Below are 20,414 nucleotides of genomic sequence, written 5' to 3' on the forward strand. Positions count from 1 at the left end.
CCTTAATCTCTGGGCTTTGCATACCCATATGTGGGCAGGAAAGGAGAGAATACTACTTACCACGTCTACAAAGGAGTAGTGTCTAGATCCCTGAACAAAAAGCATCATACATGCAAAGAAGTATTCATCCCCTCTGGTGCTATGCTAGAATCTAGACTTGGAAACCACCTTTTTTGGTGGACATGAAGCATTCTCCTGCCTCCATTGTATGCTAGTAGTGCGTCTTGTCACAATGGGACTTCACTTCTCTTGGATAGAATGTGCCACAGCCTACAAATTGCTTGGAAGATGGTTTCCATTCTCTCCTTGTATCCTATAAGTCAAAGTCAGGAAGAAGACTACGACAAAATAGATAGGTGGCGCACTTCTGAAATGCATGGGAGCTCAGGGACCACTCAAGCCTGGAGGGAAGGGGAAGGGCAAGGTCCAAGGGACTCATCAAATCAAAGGTGAGTGAGACACTCCTAGTGGCCAGGTAGTTGCCTGACATTCTTTTCAGGCACATTGCAGGCTCTATGCAAAGTCTTGGTGCACCTAACAGCAGCTGTGCTCGCTCCCCCATTCAGTCGGGAGGGTCCCAGTTCTATAAACGGAGTTGCTGGTGGTCATTCTGCTGTGGGGCCACCTCATGGTTTTTGGGTTTTGTTTTAAGTCTTAGATTGGATGGTTGAGCCCAGTCCTTGGATTATTAGTGAGAAGTAGCTTTTTTTCCCTCTACCTTTGAGGTATCCATGTCTCTGTAATAGTATCAGACTCTCCCCCAAATACCTTACAGCTGAAAGGTAACGGGCCAATCACAGGACACCTGTTATACATGCTCCAGCTATTTAGGGAGTGGTAGAGCTTGTGATTAGAGGTCAGGGGACCTGGGTTCTGCACCCAACTCCCTGGCTTCTTGTGACCTCAGATGAATTAAGTTCCTTCTGTGCCTCTATTCCCTCCTGCCCCAGGTTTAACAGTCTGGGTCCCAACAGGCAGACACAAGAGGCCACGCACGTAGACCTCTGGAGCCTTTCAGAGTGGAAATAGACCTGGCTTTGCCCTTTCCTCTCAATATGTTTGGCAGACCTGCTGTTTGCCCTTTGGAGACGAGCGCTTTGTCCTATTGCGCCAGGCCTGGCTAGTCCCTGTGCGGCATGGGGGCTCCCCCAAAGGGCAAATACAACCATTTTATCTGGGTATCCACTCTTCTGCTACGCTGACGAAGTGGGTATTCACCCACGAAAGCTTATGCTCCAATACATCTGTTAGTCTATAAGGTGCCACAGGACTCTTTGCTTTTTACAGATCCAGACTAACACGGCTACCCCTCTGATAGTGCATTCAAAATACTTCTCTACCCAGCCCTGCTCCCAGGAAATGTATCCAGACAAGCTGTCCCAGCCCTAATATCTTGTGACCTGCTAATGAAAGTCTAACGTCATTGGCTTGTGACCGCCTTGGCCCTCACTTAAGAACATAAGAACGGCCATACTGGGTCAGACCAAAGGTCCATCTAGCCCGGTATCCTGTCTTCTGACAATGGCCAATGCCAGGTGCCCCAGAGGGAATGAACAGAACAGGTAATCAAGTGATCCATCCCCTGTTGCCCATTCCCAGCTTCTGGCAAACAGAGGCCAGGGACACCATCCTGGCTAATAGCTATTGATGGACCTATCCTCCATGATGGATGCTCAAAGGCAGTCTATGGAGGAAGCAAAAATCCAGCTTGGAAGAGTGTCATTTAGCACAAATGCTGTATCCCGTTGACCCTGCAGAGGGGACTGAGGTAGGTGGAGTTCCTTGTACCCTGATGTGGTTGCCGGGGGTGGGGTCAGCTTCTTCCTCCATTCCTGGAGAGCTCACCGGAATCCGCTTATCTTGTCACTCCTCAATCTAGTTGAGTTGGACCGGGAGAATTGTGCTTGCTGGCATTCCCTGGACCTAAGAACGTTATACAAAGCAAGCAATTGGGCAGGTAGCAGTTTCATCTCTCAGAGCGGCCTTTAAAAGGGGTCTATTGCAATGATCTCTGGGATGGGGTACACGGTACGTTCATCTGCCCCATGGAGGCTGAAGGTGTAAGAAGAAGGTTTGAGTTCATAGCTGGGAGCAGGACCTGGGAGGTCTCCGGGTGTTGCCTGGTTCGGAGGGGAAGAAGAGTGTGGAAGCTTCCTGGTGCTTGTACTGAATTCTGCTGCCTTGTAACGAGTGCAGCGCACTATGCAGGATTGAGATTGGATTCAGGGCTATTACCCACCCGATGAGCAGATGTGGTACAGTCTGGGCAGGCAGGGGCGGGGGGGAATGCGAAAGCCATGATACTCTGACAGCTCCCTTTGTTGTGCCTAGCACTGAATGGCATTGGAGGCTGCCAGGAATGGGCACTGTGTATCAGACCTGGGTAGAAAGGTGGTGTAATAGGCAGTGATGGCTGTGGGAGGAAAAAGTCAGCAGGTGGTGCTCGCTGGCTGATTGGGTAATCAGTGCCCCCCAAGTGTGTGGTGGTGACAGAAGGGATGCGCATCATGAAATCCTGACACTTGCAGTCCTGTCATGCTGTGTTTGAAAGCATTAACCCCCATGTGATAGCTAACTTCCAGCACACCCAACGCTATCCTGCCACCTCAATGTCTCCTGCTGTTTAAAATGGCTGCGAGTGTGCTCCACCCTAGAGCTAGCTGTGTTCTAATGACCGGGGAACGATCAAATCCCTGTGTCTAGTCATTAGGGCCGGAAGCTGCCATATGCATGTCAATTACTCTTTTCACCCATGTCTAATACCCGTGTATGTGGTGTAAACCTCCAAGGAAGTTTGGATTGCAAGGGGAGCCGTGTGGATATGCTCTTGCCCTGCAGTTGCTCACCTTGGTGTATATGCCATTGACTGATGATGTTTGCAGTTAAATTTTCACCTTCAGTCCCGGTCCCGAGTTCTCCCAAAGCCTTTGCTGGCGTTCTAGGGTGACTCCCAAGCCGCTAGGCCAGCTCTCGGCTGAGACATCCCAGTGCCCTGCAGTTTTTCTCCCCTCTTTGCTTCTCGTTAACTATTCTGGCTCTACCCACATGGGTTGCAGGGAATGTAAATCCAGCATCTGTCTCTCTGGAATGTTAGGCTGAGTCATCCAGCCGTGATTCACACTCCCACAATTAAATGCCATGTTGCCTTTTCAGGCTCCCCCCTCACCCCCCCAATCGCTTCTACGGTAATACACAACACCCCCCTGGCAACGCAGTAACTGCAGGCTGGGGTTTGGACTGCATCCTGTCAGCTCCCGTGCCCCAGTGCCCCCACCAGGTGGCGTCAGAAGCAAGGCTAAGGCACTGCGGTGGGAAAGCTTTGCTGAGAACGAATCCTCTTGAAGTACAGCAGGCGAGGGGGATGGATTTGTGCCCTCTGTGTTCTGATATGGTCAATGCAACCGCAGCTGCAAATCCGCCTCTCATGGGCCGAGTCGATCACTGGATTCTCCTTTGCATTTAGGATTCTTCCCTCCCTCCCTCCACCCGGGGACTAGTCGAAATCCACCCTGGGGTGACCTCGTATCACAAGGCTTTCAAGCCAGCCCCCTACACGAGGGGCTGAAAGTTGTTCCCAATTTGCATCCCCCTGTAGCAGTGCAGTGAGTTGGGTGAGTCTCAGCCCAAGTCCTAGTGGGCAAGTACTATCGTCAGGCAACTGTTGGAATTATTATGAACAGAGGCTACTACCACAACCTCCTTTGTTAAATCTTAAAGCCAAATGGCATTTCTACAATTGCTCTAAACAGTCTAAAAAAAATTCCTAAATCTTAAGCAGTGTACTCTATCAAAACAGTGCCAAAACACTTACAGGCATTGGATTAAAAATATCTCTACCCCTATATAACGCAACCCCATAAAACACGAATTTGGCTATAACACGGTAAAGCAGTGCTCCGGGGGGGGGGGGGCTGCGCACTCTGGTGGATCAAAGCAAGTTTGATATAACGCAGTTTCACCTATAATATGGTAAGATTTTTTTGACTCCCGAGGACAGCGTTCTATCAAGGTAGAGGTGTACTTACAAGGGGGCTGAGGTCTATATTGGTTGGCTCCAATGCGGGCAGGCAGGTGTCACGTTGTGGTTTGCAATCCAAACCAGTAAGAGGTTGTGTCACTACCTGCCCTGTAACCTGGGCTGCCTTCAGACATCAGGTCACAGCAGCCGTTAGCAGTGAATCCTTTAAGCGTTTACCTTTTTATACCCTGTTAACAAACAAGGGATGTCCTTGCCCACTCTATCAGACCTTAGCTAAGGCCAGAGGAAGCATTTTTTTTGTAACACATTAAACCAACTTATCTGGGCTCTTATTTACTGCAACTGCACCTGGTGCCAATTAACTGGTTTATTTCTATTACTTCAGCCCACTCCTTAAATAAGATAACAGGGGTATTTCAAAGGGTCACGCCCAGTTTAACACAACTACTCTTCTTTCTGGTCCCTATTTGCTTTGGGCCTATTGCTCATGCCAGTGTCCCAATTCAATTGCTCATGCCAATGTCCCCAGCCCCCAGCGGTCGTCTCAGCAGAAGGATCCAGATGGAATGGGCCACTGCGTCTGAACTACCCATTTCCCAGCTCTCCCTCGAGGTCTGGGGTGGGGCACCAGGGATGCGGGGAGCTCACTGTTTGGTGCTCATGCTGCGTCTGTTCTTGGTACTAATCCCAGAGCGGGGCAGTTGTTCCAGGCTCCGAGCTGGACAGCAGATGGGTAATTAGACGCTTGCAGGACTGTCAATCCGGCACCTTTCCCCAAGGCCAAGCTCCCAGCGTGCCTCCTTTCCGTGCAAAGCGTGGCTGGGACTTGGGGGCAGGGTTTCCGGTTGCACCCGCTGAGCCTAAACCAGGAGTTCTGCCTCTTTAAATGTGGCGAGCTTCAAGCTGCGGCCTGGTTGAGCTGGCTTCCTCCTCCAGAGCGCTTCACCGGGGTCTCCTTGTGCCAGACCCCCGCAGGGAGACGCAGTCCTGGGGCCTGCATGGGCTGGAAGCAGACTCATCCGGAGCTTCCCCCTCCCTTTGGTCTGCCAGAGCTTCCCGGGCCATGCTGCAGGGTCCATCGGCCTTTCCCGGAGGAGGGGCTGGGGCTGGGCTGGGCGGGGGGGAGCCTTGCTCGCAGTGGGAGCATTGGTGCAAGGCTGTTGGTGGTTGGCATTGGTTACACAGGTGCCCAGGTGTTTTCGAGAAGGGCATTTAACATAGCGGAGCAGTCAAGCTGGGGAAGACTCCATGTGTCTCTCTTTTCCCAGCCCTGGAAACTAGCCATGAAACTTAATGGCTACAAAGCAAAAAACCCGGTGAGAAATGAAGTGAGCAAACCTCTGCTCCCCACAGCCTGGCTTGGGAGAGGAGCTGTTGTACTGAGCAAGGGAGGGGAGAAGATAATATTCCCCAGGAAGTTCTCAGCTCTCCTTAAGGTCCACCTTGAACAGAATAGGCAGAGAGAACAACGGCTCTCCCCCAATATTCAGGTGCCCTGTTAGAGCATTAAGGGCCCCTGGAAACAGAGAAGTGTCTGGCTTCAGCTTAAGTACCCAGACTGGCCTAGCCAGGGGCCTGAGCCCTGTGCTAGAGGTGATCTGCCTTGCACTTCCCAGAATTCAGTGCTGGGGTAAGCTGAGGTCCCTGACACATGCAGAGCGAGTCTGCTTAGGGAACAGCCTCTGATGATCTAGTGCTTCCCTCTGTGACGTGGCTGGGGCATGGATCAATCCAGCCCCCTGTCCTCTCAGTGAATACTTTGCACGTCTGTCTGAAACCGCAGCCCAGCTGCTGACCTGCACCGCCGTCTACATCTCCTGGCTGGCTCTTTGTGGTTGGGTCTTCACGTCCCATCAGAGTCTGTCCGTCCTCCAGATCAACGTGCAGCACGAGCTCCATAGCTACCTTCTGTTAGTCCTGAATGGGGGCGAGTGCTGCGGTCCTGCTCTGAGACTTTTGTAGCCTTGCAGGGGCTGGCTGGCCTAGGGGAGAGCTAATTAGCAGTGGAGCTGCTTTGTCACCGGTTCAAGTCCCACCTCTGCCTGAGAAAGCTCTTGGCTGGCTCGTGTGTGAAATGAGTTTGGGGGTCTCAAGACACTTCCCCAGAAGTACATGTCAACATCACAAAGAGGCTCTCACAGCTGGCAGGCTGCACACCCTTGTGCCCGCACAGCTGTCAGACAGTTGTGTGATCTCGGATGGATGGAGCTGTGCCAGCAAAGCCCCTAGCATCTCCACGGTATTTTTTTTGCCAGGTGCTGGCCAACGTGCAGTGTTGCCGGAGCGCTGTGAGACACTGTGTCCACACTAGGAGCTTTTTGCTGGTGTAGTAGATGGCCTAGATTGATGCAGTCCCAGCAGCCAGGGCCGGAGCTAGCTCTTAATTAACTGTCGGTGGTCCTGGGGGAAGGTTGCTTTGACCCTGCCTGTGCGGTGCAGCTAACTAACAAGCTTCGCTTCGGTGAGTCTAACCCTTTTCCCCCGTCCATTGGAGCATGGTCGCGTGAGCTAAACATCGATTGGGAACCTGGAGCTTCTGTGTTCTAATCCAGCTCCTGCCTCGCTGGGTGAGCTGCAGCCGGTCCCTGCTCTGTGCTTCGTTTCCCCCCCAGTAAAACAGGGATAACACCCACCTCACAGGGCTGCAGGAGCCTTATTTAATTAATGCTCGATCAGCACATAGCTCATCTAAGGGCTTGTCTATACTTACCGCGCTGGTTCGGCAGCAGGAAATCGAACTCAGAAGTGCTCCCCGTCGATTCCGGTAATCCTGCTCGCCGCGAGGAGTACGCGGAGTCGACGGGGGAGCCTGCCTGCCGGGTCTGGACGGCGGTAAGTTCGAACAAAGGTACGTCGACTTCAGCTACGTTATTCACGTAGCTGAAGTTGCGTACCTTAGTTCGATTTGGGGGTTTAGTGTAGACCAAGCCTAAGTGTCACTCAAAGTACTTCCTGGCCTTACCTGAGGCAAAGGCTTGGGGCTTTCCTGGCAGAGATGGAGTTGCTAGGTGCATGGAGCCGATGTCTCCTCTTCAGGGCTGGGTCTGAGGCCCCTGGGCAGAGCCTTTTGGAAGCAGAGTCTGGCCTTGCTTCTCTGCTGAGAGATCATCATTCCTCGCAGTTCGCTCTACGCTCCTTCCTAAGATCCCCACAGAGGCGACCCCTAATCCGGGAAAGTTGGGCCAGTTTGGGGACAGGCAGAGGGGCCAGGGGTAAGGAGCGGGGGGGGGGCAACAGTTACTGGGCCGTTCGCTGGGGCAAAAACCCTCTCGCTGCTGCCACTTCCTGTGCAAGTCGTGCCCTGTGCGAATTCCGGCTGCCTGCTTTGGCAGAGACACCGGCCTGTGTGCTTGGGGAGCTTTAAAAACATCCACATGAAAGCATTTCCCCGGGATTAATACAGTCAGTGTCTTCAGCTTTGCTTAACAAACCGCACGCACATCTGCTACGAGCTCATCCTCTCGCACGGGAGGGGAGCTGCTCGAGCCACTCAGGCAACCAAATTCAGACCTCTCCCTCCCCCCCCCCCCGGCCACGCAGCGCCCACGCTCTCTGCTGCTTCGGGAAGGATGGTTCTAGCCAGAGCTGTAGGCTACAGGCCGGGAGTGAGAAATCAAGCGCCCAGCTGGGGGCTGAGAGAGGAAGGCTAAGGGGGAGGGTGCAAAGCAGAGGGAGGCGACACTAGGAAGAAGGGGCCGTATGAGAGGGTAAGGGGGGCTGGATATCCTGGGGGATCCTGGCTCTATCTACCCCGAGCCCTGCGCAGGTTTGAGGATCAGAGGAACCTGGCACGAAAGGCCGGAGCAGCTCCTGGTGGAACTGCCATAAGCCATCCTGCCTTTTGGTGGCTGCAGCTGGATGTCGTTTGTGAGAGGAGGTGTCGACACTCTGCGGGATGGGGCTGGACAGCATGTGGCTGACGTGGGAGTGGGCGGAAAGGGGGGGGGAAGGGAAAATCCACCCAATTAATTTTAAAAAGCTGTGGTGGCCCGGGCCCAGCACAGCTCGTACCTGGGCTGGGGGCGCCCAGCAGGCCTGGGAGAGCAGCTGAGCCCAGACCCAGCATGGCGCGAACTCCAGCCAAGGCGGGGGGAGCCTGCTTGCTACAGCAAAGCTGCCTCACCCCCATGGCCAGGGCCGGCTTTAGGCCAGTTCAACCAATTCCCCTGAATCGGGCCCCGCGTCCAAGCCCCGGTCCGGCGTACCGGCGTGGCCCGGCTTCCCCAGGGGGCAATTTAAAGGGCCTGGGGTTCCCAGCAGGGGTTGGAGCCCCAGGCCCTTTAAATTGCCCCCAGAGCCCCACTGCTGGAGCCCTGGGGTAGGGCTGCAGGGCTCTGGGGGCTATTTAAAAAGTCCGGGGCTCCCGCTGCCTCTGCCGCCCTGGCCCTTTAAATAGCTGCCGGAGCCCCACCGCTTCCCCAGGGCTCCCGCGGCTATTTAAAGGGCCGGGGCAGTAGAAGCAGGGGAGCCCCGGGCCCTTTAAACAGTCCCCAGAGCCCTCGGATAGCACGGGTTCGGGGGCTACTTAAAGGGCCGGGGCTCCAGCTGTCTCTGCTGCACCCCCTGCCCGCACCAGCCCCTGCTGCACCCCCTGCCCTGCCCATAGCCAGCCCCTGCTGCACCCCCTGCCCTGCCTCCAGCCCTGCACCCCCTGCCCTGCCCGCACCAGCCCTGCACCCCCTGTCCTGCCCATACCAGCCCCGCCCCCCCACCCTGCCTGCAGCCAGCCCTGCACCCCCTGCCCACAGCCAACCCTTGCCGCACCTTCTGCCCTGTCTCCAACCAACCCCTGCCGCACCCCCCTGCAGCCCTGCCCAAAGCCAGCTAGCCCCCACACACCCCTGCCTGCACCAGCCCTGCACACCCTGCCCTGCCTGCAGCCAGCCCTACACCCACTGCCCAGTCTCCAGCCAACCCCTGCCGCACCCCCCTGCCTGAAGCCAGCCAGTCCCGCACTCCTCTGTCTCCATCCCTGCCAACCCCTGCCACACACCCCTGCGACCCTGCCTGAAGCCAGCCAGCCTGCCCCACACACCCCTGTCTCCAGCCAGCCCTGCACCCTTTGCCCTGCCTGCAGCCAGACCCTACCTCCAGTCAGCCCCTGCTCTGCTCCAGCCAGCCCCATGTCCACTGGTGCCCTGCAGTTCCCAGGGCAGTAACCCTGCACACCTGCTTCAATGAGGGGGGGCAGGGAGCAACTGGGACCCACACATGTGCACACCACTAGGGTGACCAGACAGCAAGTGTGAAAAATCAGGACAGGGGGTGGGGGTAATAGGAGCCTATATAAGAAAAAGATCCAAAAATCGGGACTCTCCCTATAAAATCGGGACGTCTGGTCATCCTAGCACACCCCAAGGGAGTGGCGGGGACCCAGACATGTGAAACAGCGTCATTAATAACCGATCCACAGCATATATGCCGCAATGTACATAATATATAATTTTATTATTTATATAGTTATGAAAAGTAAATAATACATGGAAGAAATGAAAGGCTTTTATTTAACTTTTTTTTTTTTGTTAGCCATCCCTGCCGGGGCCCCGCCGAAAATGTTCGAATTGGGCCCCGCACTTCCTAAAGCCGGCCCTGCCCACGGCTAGGAAGCAGCCAAACGCCTCTAGCTCTCCCTAGCCAGCTGGGACTGGCCCACGGTTCGCCTCAGCGTCTCTTTTTAGGGAATACCGCTTAGGTGCGCGAGCGACAGGCCTGACCATGCACAGAGGCACTAGGGTATCCCACCGCAGTGTGTTACAGAGACACCAGCATCACGCCTGTGTCACGGTAGTGCCTAGACATCCCCGCTGAAACCAGGGCCCCAGTGTGTAGGTAAAACGCAGCACTTAACCATTGCCAAACCTGGGAACTCCCGGGGAGGCTGGCCAGTGATCACCAGCCAAACCATTAATGAGGGGGAAACTGAGGCACGGAGCGACAAACGGATTTACTGAAGGTCATCGAGTGAGTCAGAGCTGGGATTAGAACATCTGGGTCCCAGTCCCACGCACAGACCGCCGCCGAGTTTCCGAGTAAAGGGTTAACCAGTCCTGCATCAGAGGCGCACCTGCAGTGCTGTTGGCTGAGGGCCACAGGGCATGACTCCTCGGGCGCCAGGGCCCAGGCTGGGCTTCGGAGAAAATGTCCCCATGGACAGGGTCACACAACTGGCGCCCAGTGACCAGCTGTTGGGGACGGCGCTCTGGACTGGATGCTTTTCTATGGCGATATCTATTGTCTGCTCAGTCTAATGTGAGCTTCCTACCAGAGTGCCTCTCCTCTGCCCTGGAGGGGCTGTTTTTAGGGCTCAGAAGGGACTTCAGTCCCCTGGGCCATTTATTCCTTGGCCTTTCGCTGAGGCAGGGCCGGTGCAAGGACGTTTCGCACCCTAGGCGAAACTTCCACCTTGCGCCCCGCCCCCCAGCCCTGCGGCAGCTCCCCGCCCCCATCTGCCCTGAGGCGCCCCCCCTCCACGGCAGCTCCCTCACCCCGGCCTGGGGAACCTTGCGGCAGCTCCCCCCCGCCCTGAGGCACCCCCCTGCGGCAGCTCCCCACCCCCCGGCCCAGGGATCCGTGCGGCAGCTCTGACCCAGGGGAACCCCTGGGCTGCCGGCGACGCGCTAACCCGGGGTTCTCCTGGGGTGCCAGCGGCGCGCTAACCCAGGGTTCTCCTGGGGTGCCGGTGGCGCGCTGACCCGGGGTTCTCCTGGGCTGCCGGTGGCGCGCTGACCCGGGGAACCCCTGGGCTGCCGGCGGCGGCTCAGACTCCCTCTCCCTCCCAGCGTAGTGGCCGCTGTTAAAAAAAGAAAAAAAATTGGGGGCACCGCTTTTTGGCGCCCCCAAATCTTGGCGCCCTAGGCACCGGCCCTGCTCTAAGGCTGCCATCAGGGCTGCCAGCTCACGCTGTGCTTGGGGGCAGTGGTTTGAATCACGCTGGGAGAAGACCTGTGCCACCTGTCACATGGCAGCGGACTGTGCCCCCGAGTCCAGTGGTGACTTTACCGGACCCACCGGGGGCAGCTGTCCGATGCTAACAGCTGCTGCTGGGGGCGTCTGTCTCAGTCATTCCAAATCCCCTAACTCAGACGTTCCCTCACTAACAGAGCTTTCTGACTGCGAGAAAAAACAGGGAAATGTCGGGCTGGAAGGGACCTCGATCGGACATCTGGTCCAGTTCGCCTGCGCTGAGACAGGCCCAAGTAATCCTAGCCCATCCCCCACAAGTGTTTGTTCTTAAAAACCTCCAATGATTCCACAACCTCCCTAGCTAACCTGTACCGGATGCTTCACTAGAGTCACAGCGAGAGAGTTTTCCCCCACCTCTAACCTAAATCTCCCTGGTTGCAGATTAAGCCCATTACTTCACGTCCGACCTTCAGCGGACAAGGAGAGCAATTGATCACCGTCCTTTTTATAGCAGCCCTTGAGTGATGTCATCCCAGGAGCATTTTGTCTCCAAGCGAAGAGATCAGCCGCCTGTTCATTTATTACTGCGCAGCTCGGTAATTAAAGGCCTTTGCTCTTTGGCCTCGGGTCTCACGCCGCCCCAAATTGTGCCCCTTGGTCGCTCAGAAACGTGTCACCTCTGCTCTAGCTGTCGAGGGCCTTTTAGCTCCTTTAGCACCAGCGAGGTCTCGGTTGCAATGAGCCATTCTAGGGTGGGAAATGGACAGAGAATTTTAGAACCTGCGCTAGTCTTTTAATAACTAGCTCTTGATAATAAGGCTTGGCACCGAGAGGGCTGTTTTCACCCAGAGATCTCAAAGCAATTTAGAAAGGGGTGGAATATCATCAGCGGGGGGAAACTGAGGCACGGAGGAATGAAGTGACTTGCACAGCGAGTCGGGGCAGAGCTGGGAAAAGAACCCCGGAGTCCTGTCGCCCAGTCCAATGAGAAATGGCTAGACCACACGATGCCTCCTCAAATCCTTGCGGTGTTAACTGGGATGGAACATTCTTGGGGGCTGCCAGTTGCCCTGATGGGGGGGGGGCCTCTGGGTTTCCTCTCAGCTATTTTCCCCTTCTCTCATCAGATCCCACCCCAGCCACAGCTGTTTTTTCAGCCGGTGACACAGGTTCGCTCCCGTGATGTCGTTTCTGTCCCTAACCCTCTCCGTCCGCCCCAGGGCTGAGGGGTTCCCAGGGAAATTCCAGCTACAGCTTCTGCTTGGGCCTCCAAGCGGGACTATTCTCAGAAACCCTGCAAACATCCAGAGAGCTGCCTGATGCTGTCTTAACATGCGCGGCTCTTTCTGCTTTAGCACGTCGGCATTTTGGGGGATGAAAAGGGATGGCTCAAGGGTTTAGAGAGAGGCTCCTGTGTCCTGGCCAAACCCTGGCCGAGGTGGAGAGGACCTTGGGACCTACCGAACCCCCCTCAGTCAGGGATAGACTCCTCCTTCGCTTCCTGCCCTATACCCTGCTGTTGCGCCATTAAACAACAACAGCCTTGAGGAGCGATTCCTGGCTGTAGCTAGTGATGTGCGGTGCCGGTGGGCAGAGTGCAAGGGGCTGTACGAGGCAGTGCGTGTGCATCTGGCCACAGGGCCTGGGCTGATCTATTGCTTTTGGCACAAGGCCGCAGGGAGGGAGCAGTCTGTGACTGAGGTGATCAGGTCGTTCTCTGGCTCAGCTCCCACAGCAATAACGCGTCTGGCCACTCGCCCGGCCCATAGGAAACTCCCCACGCCAATTCTGCTCTCTAGTCAATAACCTCGAGCTGGCGGGAGAGGGAGAGAATCGTTGCCAAAGAACTCCCAGCTGGAGGGATTTGGGAATATCCTTCCCACTGCCAGCCACCAGCCCACATCCTGGATGCGGGGTCAGCTGGGTATCTGGGGAAGAGCTCACCAGCCACTCACTGGCACCACAACGGTGCTTATCTCCCTGCTCCGGTCCTAGCAGGCTCTTCACACATCCGCTGATGGCGAGTGGCTGTGATTAGTCCTGCTAAAAATATCCACGAGGGACTGACTGCTTGTGGGCCATCTCAACTCCTTCCCAGGAGGGAGGAAGTGCTTTTGAGGCCAAAGAAATAGGAAACAGAGCTCATGGCCAGGTAGAGGCATCTGAGGCTAGACAAAGTGATCTTGCTGCAGGAGCTAGAATTTGACTGGGCAGCACAGAGATCTTGCATGTAGAATTAAACTAGCCAGATCCCTTCCCGGGCAGCCGAGGAGCAGGTTCTTGATTTGCCTGGGTGCTCAGCCATTGGCACCTGGAGAAGATTATCTCCAGCCTGGACAAGCTCAGCAGCGCTGCCAGCATTTAGCTAACGTGGCTGTCCCTCAGCGCTGCGTAATTGCCGTGTGTCCCCCGCATCATGGCTTTATGCTGTGAAGCGGTATTTTCCATGGGTTGAAATATACATCTGTAGCCAGAGAGACCCCTGCACATCATGTATAATCCCTGTCCCCCCCTTGGGAATTCTGCACCCAATCTCAGGCCGCTTGAAATGAACTCTTGCTATGGAGCAAAAAGAGGAAGGATGGCCTTGCGGTTAAGACCCTGGATGCAGAGCGGAATTCAAATCTCAGCTCTAGAATCGGCGTATTTTTGAGCGGTCATATCGTCTGGGTTTTAAAAGACTTCATGGATGACTGGAGAACAGGTAAGACTGTGACATTGCGTGTTTATTTCGGTTTGAGTCGGCATGTGGACACTCCTATTTTGGAATGAAAGTGGTTAAAATTAATTTAACTAAGGCTCCGTCTATGTGTAGTTTTTGCACTGATCGCCCCAAATCGGACTGAAAACAGATCAGTTAAATGAGTGCAGTTGGTTAGAGGTGATGCAGTTATATCGATTTCAAAGTGTTTACGTCAGTTTTGTCAATTTCAACTTTTCTCAGAACAGCTTGCATCCTAGGGACACCGTACTTTTAAACTTGCAGCCAATATCAACCCTTTGACATTGATATAACTGTGTCCCAGGTAGGGGTTTGCACCAATGTATCTGTTTTTATTCCCATTTACAGGAGTGATGTGAAATTGCTGGAGACATTTCTCCATGGAGACCAGGCTTTAGGTTGGACACAAACTGACTTGAGCTAAATCAAATTCAACCCTTTTCATTCCAAAACAAAAGTGGTCACCACAGACCTGTCTGGAAATAACGAAATCAGGTGCAATTCACACCTTTTTGTTATTTCGGAGCAAATGTGTGTGTAAACCAGCCGATCCCCTTGTCAAACCATTCAAAAAACTGAACTGTAGCTAACAGCCTGACAGTATCCTCTTCATCACTAGACCTTGTTTCCATGAACACAATCGTCCCTGTCAGTGCTACATACACAGCCCCCGTTCCCATGGTAGCTGAGCACCTCATCGTCCTTGGTTAATTTCTCCTCACACCCCCCTGTCAGGCAGGGCAGGGCTGTTATCTCCACATTGGAAACTGAGGCACGGACAGACATGCCCAAGGTCACATAAGAAGTCTGTGGCAGAGCAGGGAATTAAACGTGGATATCTGGCTAGCACCCTGATCATACCCCAGGCCCATATCCAATAGCTGGGGTTAGCCATCAGGGCGTACACAGGGGCAATCAAAACCGGCTCAGGTCAGGTCTACACTACAGGCTGGCAGGTGTTATGAGCTGGGTGAAACCTTCTTATGGATTGGGTTAAAACCCCAATGAGGTTGAGAGGCGTGAACTCACCCTGCAATTAACATCACTGTAAACGGAGCCCCTATTGAAGACAAAAGGCGGGTGTGAACCTGCCCAGGAGTTTTTGGGCTGAGTGTTGTTTTGGGTAGGTGTGTGTGGGAGGGACCATGCAGCGGATAAGGTCACAGCCAAGAACAAAAAGAGAGGCAGTCAGAAGAAGAGAGGCAAGAAAGCCAAGCAGGAGCTTGTGTGACCCAGGAAAAAGAGGGGGGAGAGAGAGAGAGCACTTTGGAGTCTGATGTTGGCTAAAGAAGTTTGGGGAGGTGTGTGGGGCTGGAGAGCTAAGAAACGGCTAGTTTTCTTTTTGTATGCAGTCAGTGATGTTGGTCCCAGGATATTAGAGGCAGGGGAGGTAATATCTTTTATTGGACAAAAGCAACAGGGAGTCCGGTGGCACCTTAAAGACTAACCGACTTATTTGGGCATAAGGTTTCATTTTTAACCCACGAAAGCTTCTGCCCAAATAAATCTGTTAGTCTTTAAGGTGCCACCGGACTCCTCATTGTTTTTGTGGATACAGAATAACACGGCTACCCCTGATACTTGACACCATTTACTGGACAAGTTTCTCTCTCCCACCAACAGAAGTTGGCCCAGTAAAAGGCATTGCCTCACCCACCTCAGGGCCAGCTCCAGGTTTTCTGCCACCCCAAGCGGCAAAAAAAAAAAAAGCCGCGGCAGTGCGATCGCACCGCTCCACTCTTTGGCCCGGCAATTCAGCAGCAGGTCCTTCGCTCCAAGCGGGACTGAGGGACCCGCCGCCGAAGACCTAGACGTGCCTCCCCATAGCAGTCGGAGTGCCGCCCCTTGGTATTGGCCGCCCCAAGCACCTGCTTCCTTAGTTGGTGCCTGGAGCCGGCCCTGACCCACCTTGTTGCGTTTGTTTCTGGTTCCTTCTGTGTTCAGAGACACAGGACTCTGTACCTTCCTTGTAAATAAACAAGAGCGCAGCAAAGAAAACACCCAGCTCCTGTCAATTTCGGCTCTCAGCTGGACCACCCACAGAGCCCTGAACTTCTGACTAGCGGAAATGGGGCAACATTGGCATCACTACACCAGCCAACCTCCCTAGCGGAGATGCAGCTTATACCAGCCAAAAAAGAGCTCTGGCCAGTGCAACTGATACCAGTTCCCTCAGCAAAATAAGCTATGCCAGCAAAAGGACTTTCATGCTGGTATAATGGCATCTGTGCTAGGCGTTGGGCCAGCATAGAAGTGTCGGGGCGGGGGAATCACACCCCAAACCAACACTGTTATACTGGGCAAAATCTCTAGTATAGGCCTGGCCTGAGGGGGATCGGTGGAATCAGATGTGGATATAACTGTTATGCCTTTTCTTTTCTTTGTGCCATGCGTTGAAATCTCGGAGACTCTGCTAGATGCAGAAACGGGGGGTTATTCCTGGGTTCCGGTCAGTGTAGAGGGGAGAGAGGAGAGACGTGCACCCTGTGCTCTCACCCACAGACACTTGGCGTTGGTTCTTTCTTGGTTTGCTGTCAGCCATGATTTGGCGGAGAGGATGTGTTTATTGTTTGTAGACAGAGAAAACATACCAGGCCCGAAGCTGCACTTAAAACACTCCCCAGCCTCAGGAAAAGCCTGTGGAAATCAGTGGCCTGCATCCTGATGGAGTGGAACAATAGCGCCAGCAGCAGTGCAAATGTAAACCTCCCTCATTTCTTTTTAATGGGGTGTTAACTTCAAAGCCCAGGGGTGACTATTTAAATACTAACGCTGCTGAAGCTTGAGTCATTGCAATGTAAGGGTAGGGGCCAGCTGTGTCCCGTCTGACTGTGAGCGACTCCCCCTTCAATCCCACCCTCATGCACTCACACAGGCAGCTGGCCTGTGAACCTGTCAAGCAACACAAGGCATGTCTTCTTGGCGTGGCGGGTTTTTTTTAATAGCCGCTTCTAACCTTTTGTGTGGCTTGACAGGTGCGTGACCTCCACTGAGGTGCAGTTACCCGCGAATATCTATTACAGCTGCAAGAGTGCGTACCCCTCCCCACCCCCAGAGAGCAGCGGGCTTCGATTGGGTGGGGGGATCCAAACCATCTCTGCCTCTGTTGCTAGGACGTCTAGGCAACCTTTGAACAAGTGGCTCCAAATTAAAATTAAAATTAAAAAAAAATTAAATGAATGGAGATATCTTATCTCCTAGAACTGGAAGGGACCTTGAAAAGTCATTGAGTCCAGCCCCCTGCCTTCACTAGCAGGACCAAGTACTGATTTGTGCCCCAGATCTCTCAAGGATTGAGCTCACAACTCTGGGTTTAGCAGGCCAATGCTCAAACCACTGAGCTATCCCTCTCCCCCAAAATTAATGCTGATTGGTTTAAACCTGTGGCTCTCAACCTTTCCAGACCACTTGCCCCTTTCAGGAGTCTGATTTGTCTTGCCTACCCCCAAGTTTCATCTCACCTAAAACCTCCTTGCTTACAAAATCAGGCCTCAAAATACAAAAGTGTCACAGCCCGTTAGCACTGAACAATTGCTGACTTACCATATTGTAAAATGAAGCGATTGGCATATAAATAGTGTTCCTAAAATGGCAGTGTATAGTATGTCGAGCAGTATAAACAAGTTATTGTCTGTATGAAATTGTAGTTTGTACTGACTTGGCTAGCCTGTTGTAAAACTAGGCAATTATCTAGATGAGTTGATTACCCCCAGGAAGACCTCTGGGTACTCCCAGGGGTACGTGTACCTCTGGCTGAGAACCACTAGTTTAAACGACCCGGTTTGTTTAACTGGGACAACTTAGTGTGCGGCCATGCTTCTGTTGGTTTCAAACTGGCTATACTGGTTCGTTTCTCAGGCCTTGTCTACGCTAGAAAGTTGTACCCTTGTGAACGTACTGATAGAGTTAAAGCAGTATATTCTTTCCCAGTGCGAATGCAGTGGTATCCTATGAAGGTGCTTTATACTGGTGTCGCTTATTGTGGTACAAGAAGGGGACTTTATACTGGTTTAACTGTCTATGCTAAGGTGTGGTATATTATTTAATATAATGGTAAATATCCCGTTCGCTGACATAGATAGTTATACCAGCACAAAAATGGCGTGTGCAATCTAAACCACTATAAAGCAGGATTAAATCCACTGTATACACACACAGTGGCACCACTGGCACTAAATCGGTTCTGAATCCCACCTTTAGTCTTCGGGTGTAGAGCAGGCTTTGGAAACCTCAGAACGTGCTTCTGGGCACCAATGGAAACGCAGTTAGTAATAAGGCCTTGCTCTCCTATAACAACCTTCCTTTGAATGAGTCAAAACAGTTTGCAGAGGGGCATTGGTATTTTATGGATGGGGAAACTGAGGCACGGGATGTGAGCTGACTTGATCAAGGAGTTAGTGTCAGAACTGGGAATAGGCCTCTGGAGTCCTGTGGCCTGTGCTCCTGCTCTAACCCCTAGGTAATGCTGCCTCCCCACAAGTGCATTATTAAATGTGAGGCTTGTTTTCTGTTACATCCTGCTCCCGAAAGGCGCCCCCTTATGCAGAGACATTCACCCATCAGTCCAGGGCTACTTATGACAGTTTCAGGTTTCTGCCACTACCTTACCCATCCCCTTTTCACCTGCCACTGTTCAATAATACAGACCATGCTAGGTGAGTGCAAACAGCTAGGGACGCGCAACCCATCCCAAAGGGCTGTGATGAATGCATCTGGATCATTCCCTTCCACCATGAGAATTGTGCTGTGCAGCACCACCAGGTACGTGGCAGTTGGCTGGTACGGCCTCACCATAGCGGAACGTAAGCACTTCAAATAACTGCCCTGATTCACCACATCACAGAAGCTGCCGTCGAGGACGCCTGCAGCAAAACAGATTTACTGTGCATGGCCCATTACACGGATTATTGTCATTAGTTGTGTCCACTAGCACAGCGCCAGGCGCTTTCCAAATGGAAAACGGGGCTCCGTTCCTGCCCCAGGCAGCACACAACATAAAGACGCACAGCGAGGGGCCAGGGACAACGTGGTAGCAACAGGATGGAGGTGCTGCCTGACCGCAGCTTGCTGATGTTCGAGTTTGGAGCTAATCACGGTGCCCGTGCAGCCCTGGTGCTGTGATTCTGCACCCCCGCTACCTTAGCACCAGGGCTACTGTTTCAGGATCAGTATTAGCCCAAGTGCTGCTTTTATTATTCATCTTCTGGTGGGGTGGAGAGGACCTGCTCGGGGTGAGGGCTCTGTGGAGCTCGGCGCTGTACAGGTATATGATGAAACACCACTCCTGGCCCCATAAGAACTTACCACCGAAGGAAGTAGGAAGGGGTGGTTTTGTGCCACCAGGAAACCAATATTATTATTATTAATTTGTGCGGTGGTAGCGCTGATGGGTGCCCCCAGCATGGAGCTGGCCCCCAGGATGCCAGGCGCTGTACAAACCCAGAACCAGAAGAAGTGGGTCTCTGCCCCAATGAGCCCACAATCAAAGTAAAGGCAGCACACTGCCAGCATTTGACTGGCGCCGGGGATCACTCGGGGCACAAATGCACGCAGCCACAGACTACCACTTCCCCCCCCCCCCCCCCCGAAGGAGCTTTCACCGAAACCTGCCTCCCATGCAGTAGCTGTCTGGGCCCAGATCCTCAAAAGGTATTTAGGCTTTGAAATGGAAGCTAGGAGCCTAAATACCTTTGAGGCTCTGGGCCTTGCTCACAGTGACAAGCCTGTGTGAGGGCCACAAAGAGCAATTTTCCACAGACACTGGCTTGGTACAGCTCCTGCTGCCCACTCGGGTTTTGGCTTACTTGGCGGAGGGAGCGGCTGTCCAGTGAGACTCCAGAACCTCTTCGGTGTACAGAGGGGTTGCAGGGATCTCCTGGGTCTGGTATGTACAAGTCATTCACCAAAGAGAAGTCTCTAATAAAAACCAGGGTCGCACTGGCCTTCACAAAACGCAGGCCCGTGGGTGATGTCTGTACACTGAACATTATATCCTTAAGGCCTGTGTCTAGGGACTGGGCACCAGCAAAGGTGAAAACCAGGTTTTCTGTCCGACAAGAAATGTTTCTCTAGCTGAGGTAAGGATTGTATAGTTCACAGTGCGTCTCCTCTCACCAGTCTGAACTGAATGCGAACGAAGGCTTGTGAAAACTTCCAAAAGAGGAAAGTAACAGGAAAAGCAAGCGGGATGGGGGGAGGGAGCCTAGCTTGAGGTGCACATCAAAGGTGCGCTCATGTATAGTTGAGGGTCAAAGCAGACACCCTGGCATCCTTCACCGAGGAAGTAAAGGACCAGTGAGTTTGATTCATGAAAAAGGGTCTCAGACAGGCATGGTTGAAGATGCTGGAGAGAACTCGGGGTGAGCTAAGCTTTAGACAGGAGGGTAACTTATCAGCGACATTCGGTCTCCAGGAAGCATGTTCTGATTTTGTTTTATGTGTAACCGTTGGCTTCCAATAGCCTTGCTCCCTATCGCTGGAATCTCGGTTCCTTAATAATAAACATTCTTGTGTTCACTGCTGCTAGGTCTCCGTGCTGCGGTGCAAAGCAAAGTGATGAGCTGGAGTGGACCCTGACAAGCTGGTGTGTCCCGTTCCTTTGGGCCCAGCAGGCCGGGTAACTCTGAATGATGTTGAGTGGCTAAGGGGCTGGACGCTGCAGGGCACGCTTCGGGAACTCGGCGTGTGCCTGTCACTCCCTGGACAGAGGGAGCCAGGTCTGCGGAGGCCAGGACAGCAGGACTTGTGCTGGTGGAGTCAGGGAGCTGATCTACAGCACGCACAGACAAGACCCATGTCATGCCACCGGCG

This window comes from Chrysemys picta, chromosome 10, assembly GCF_011386835.1.
Source record: "Chrysemys picta bellii isolate R12L10 chromosome 10, ASM1138683v2, whole genome shotgun sequence".
NCBI classification, from domain to species: Eukaryota; Metazoa; Chordata; order Testudines; family Emydidae; genus Chrysemys; species Chrysemys picta.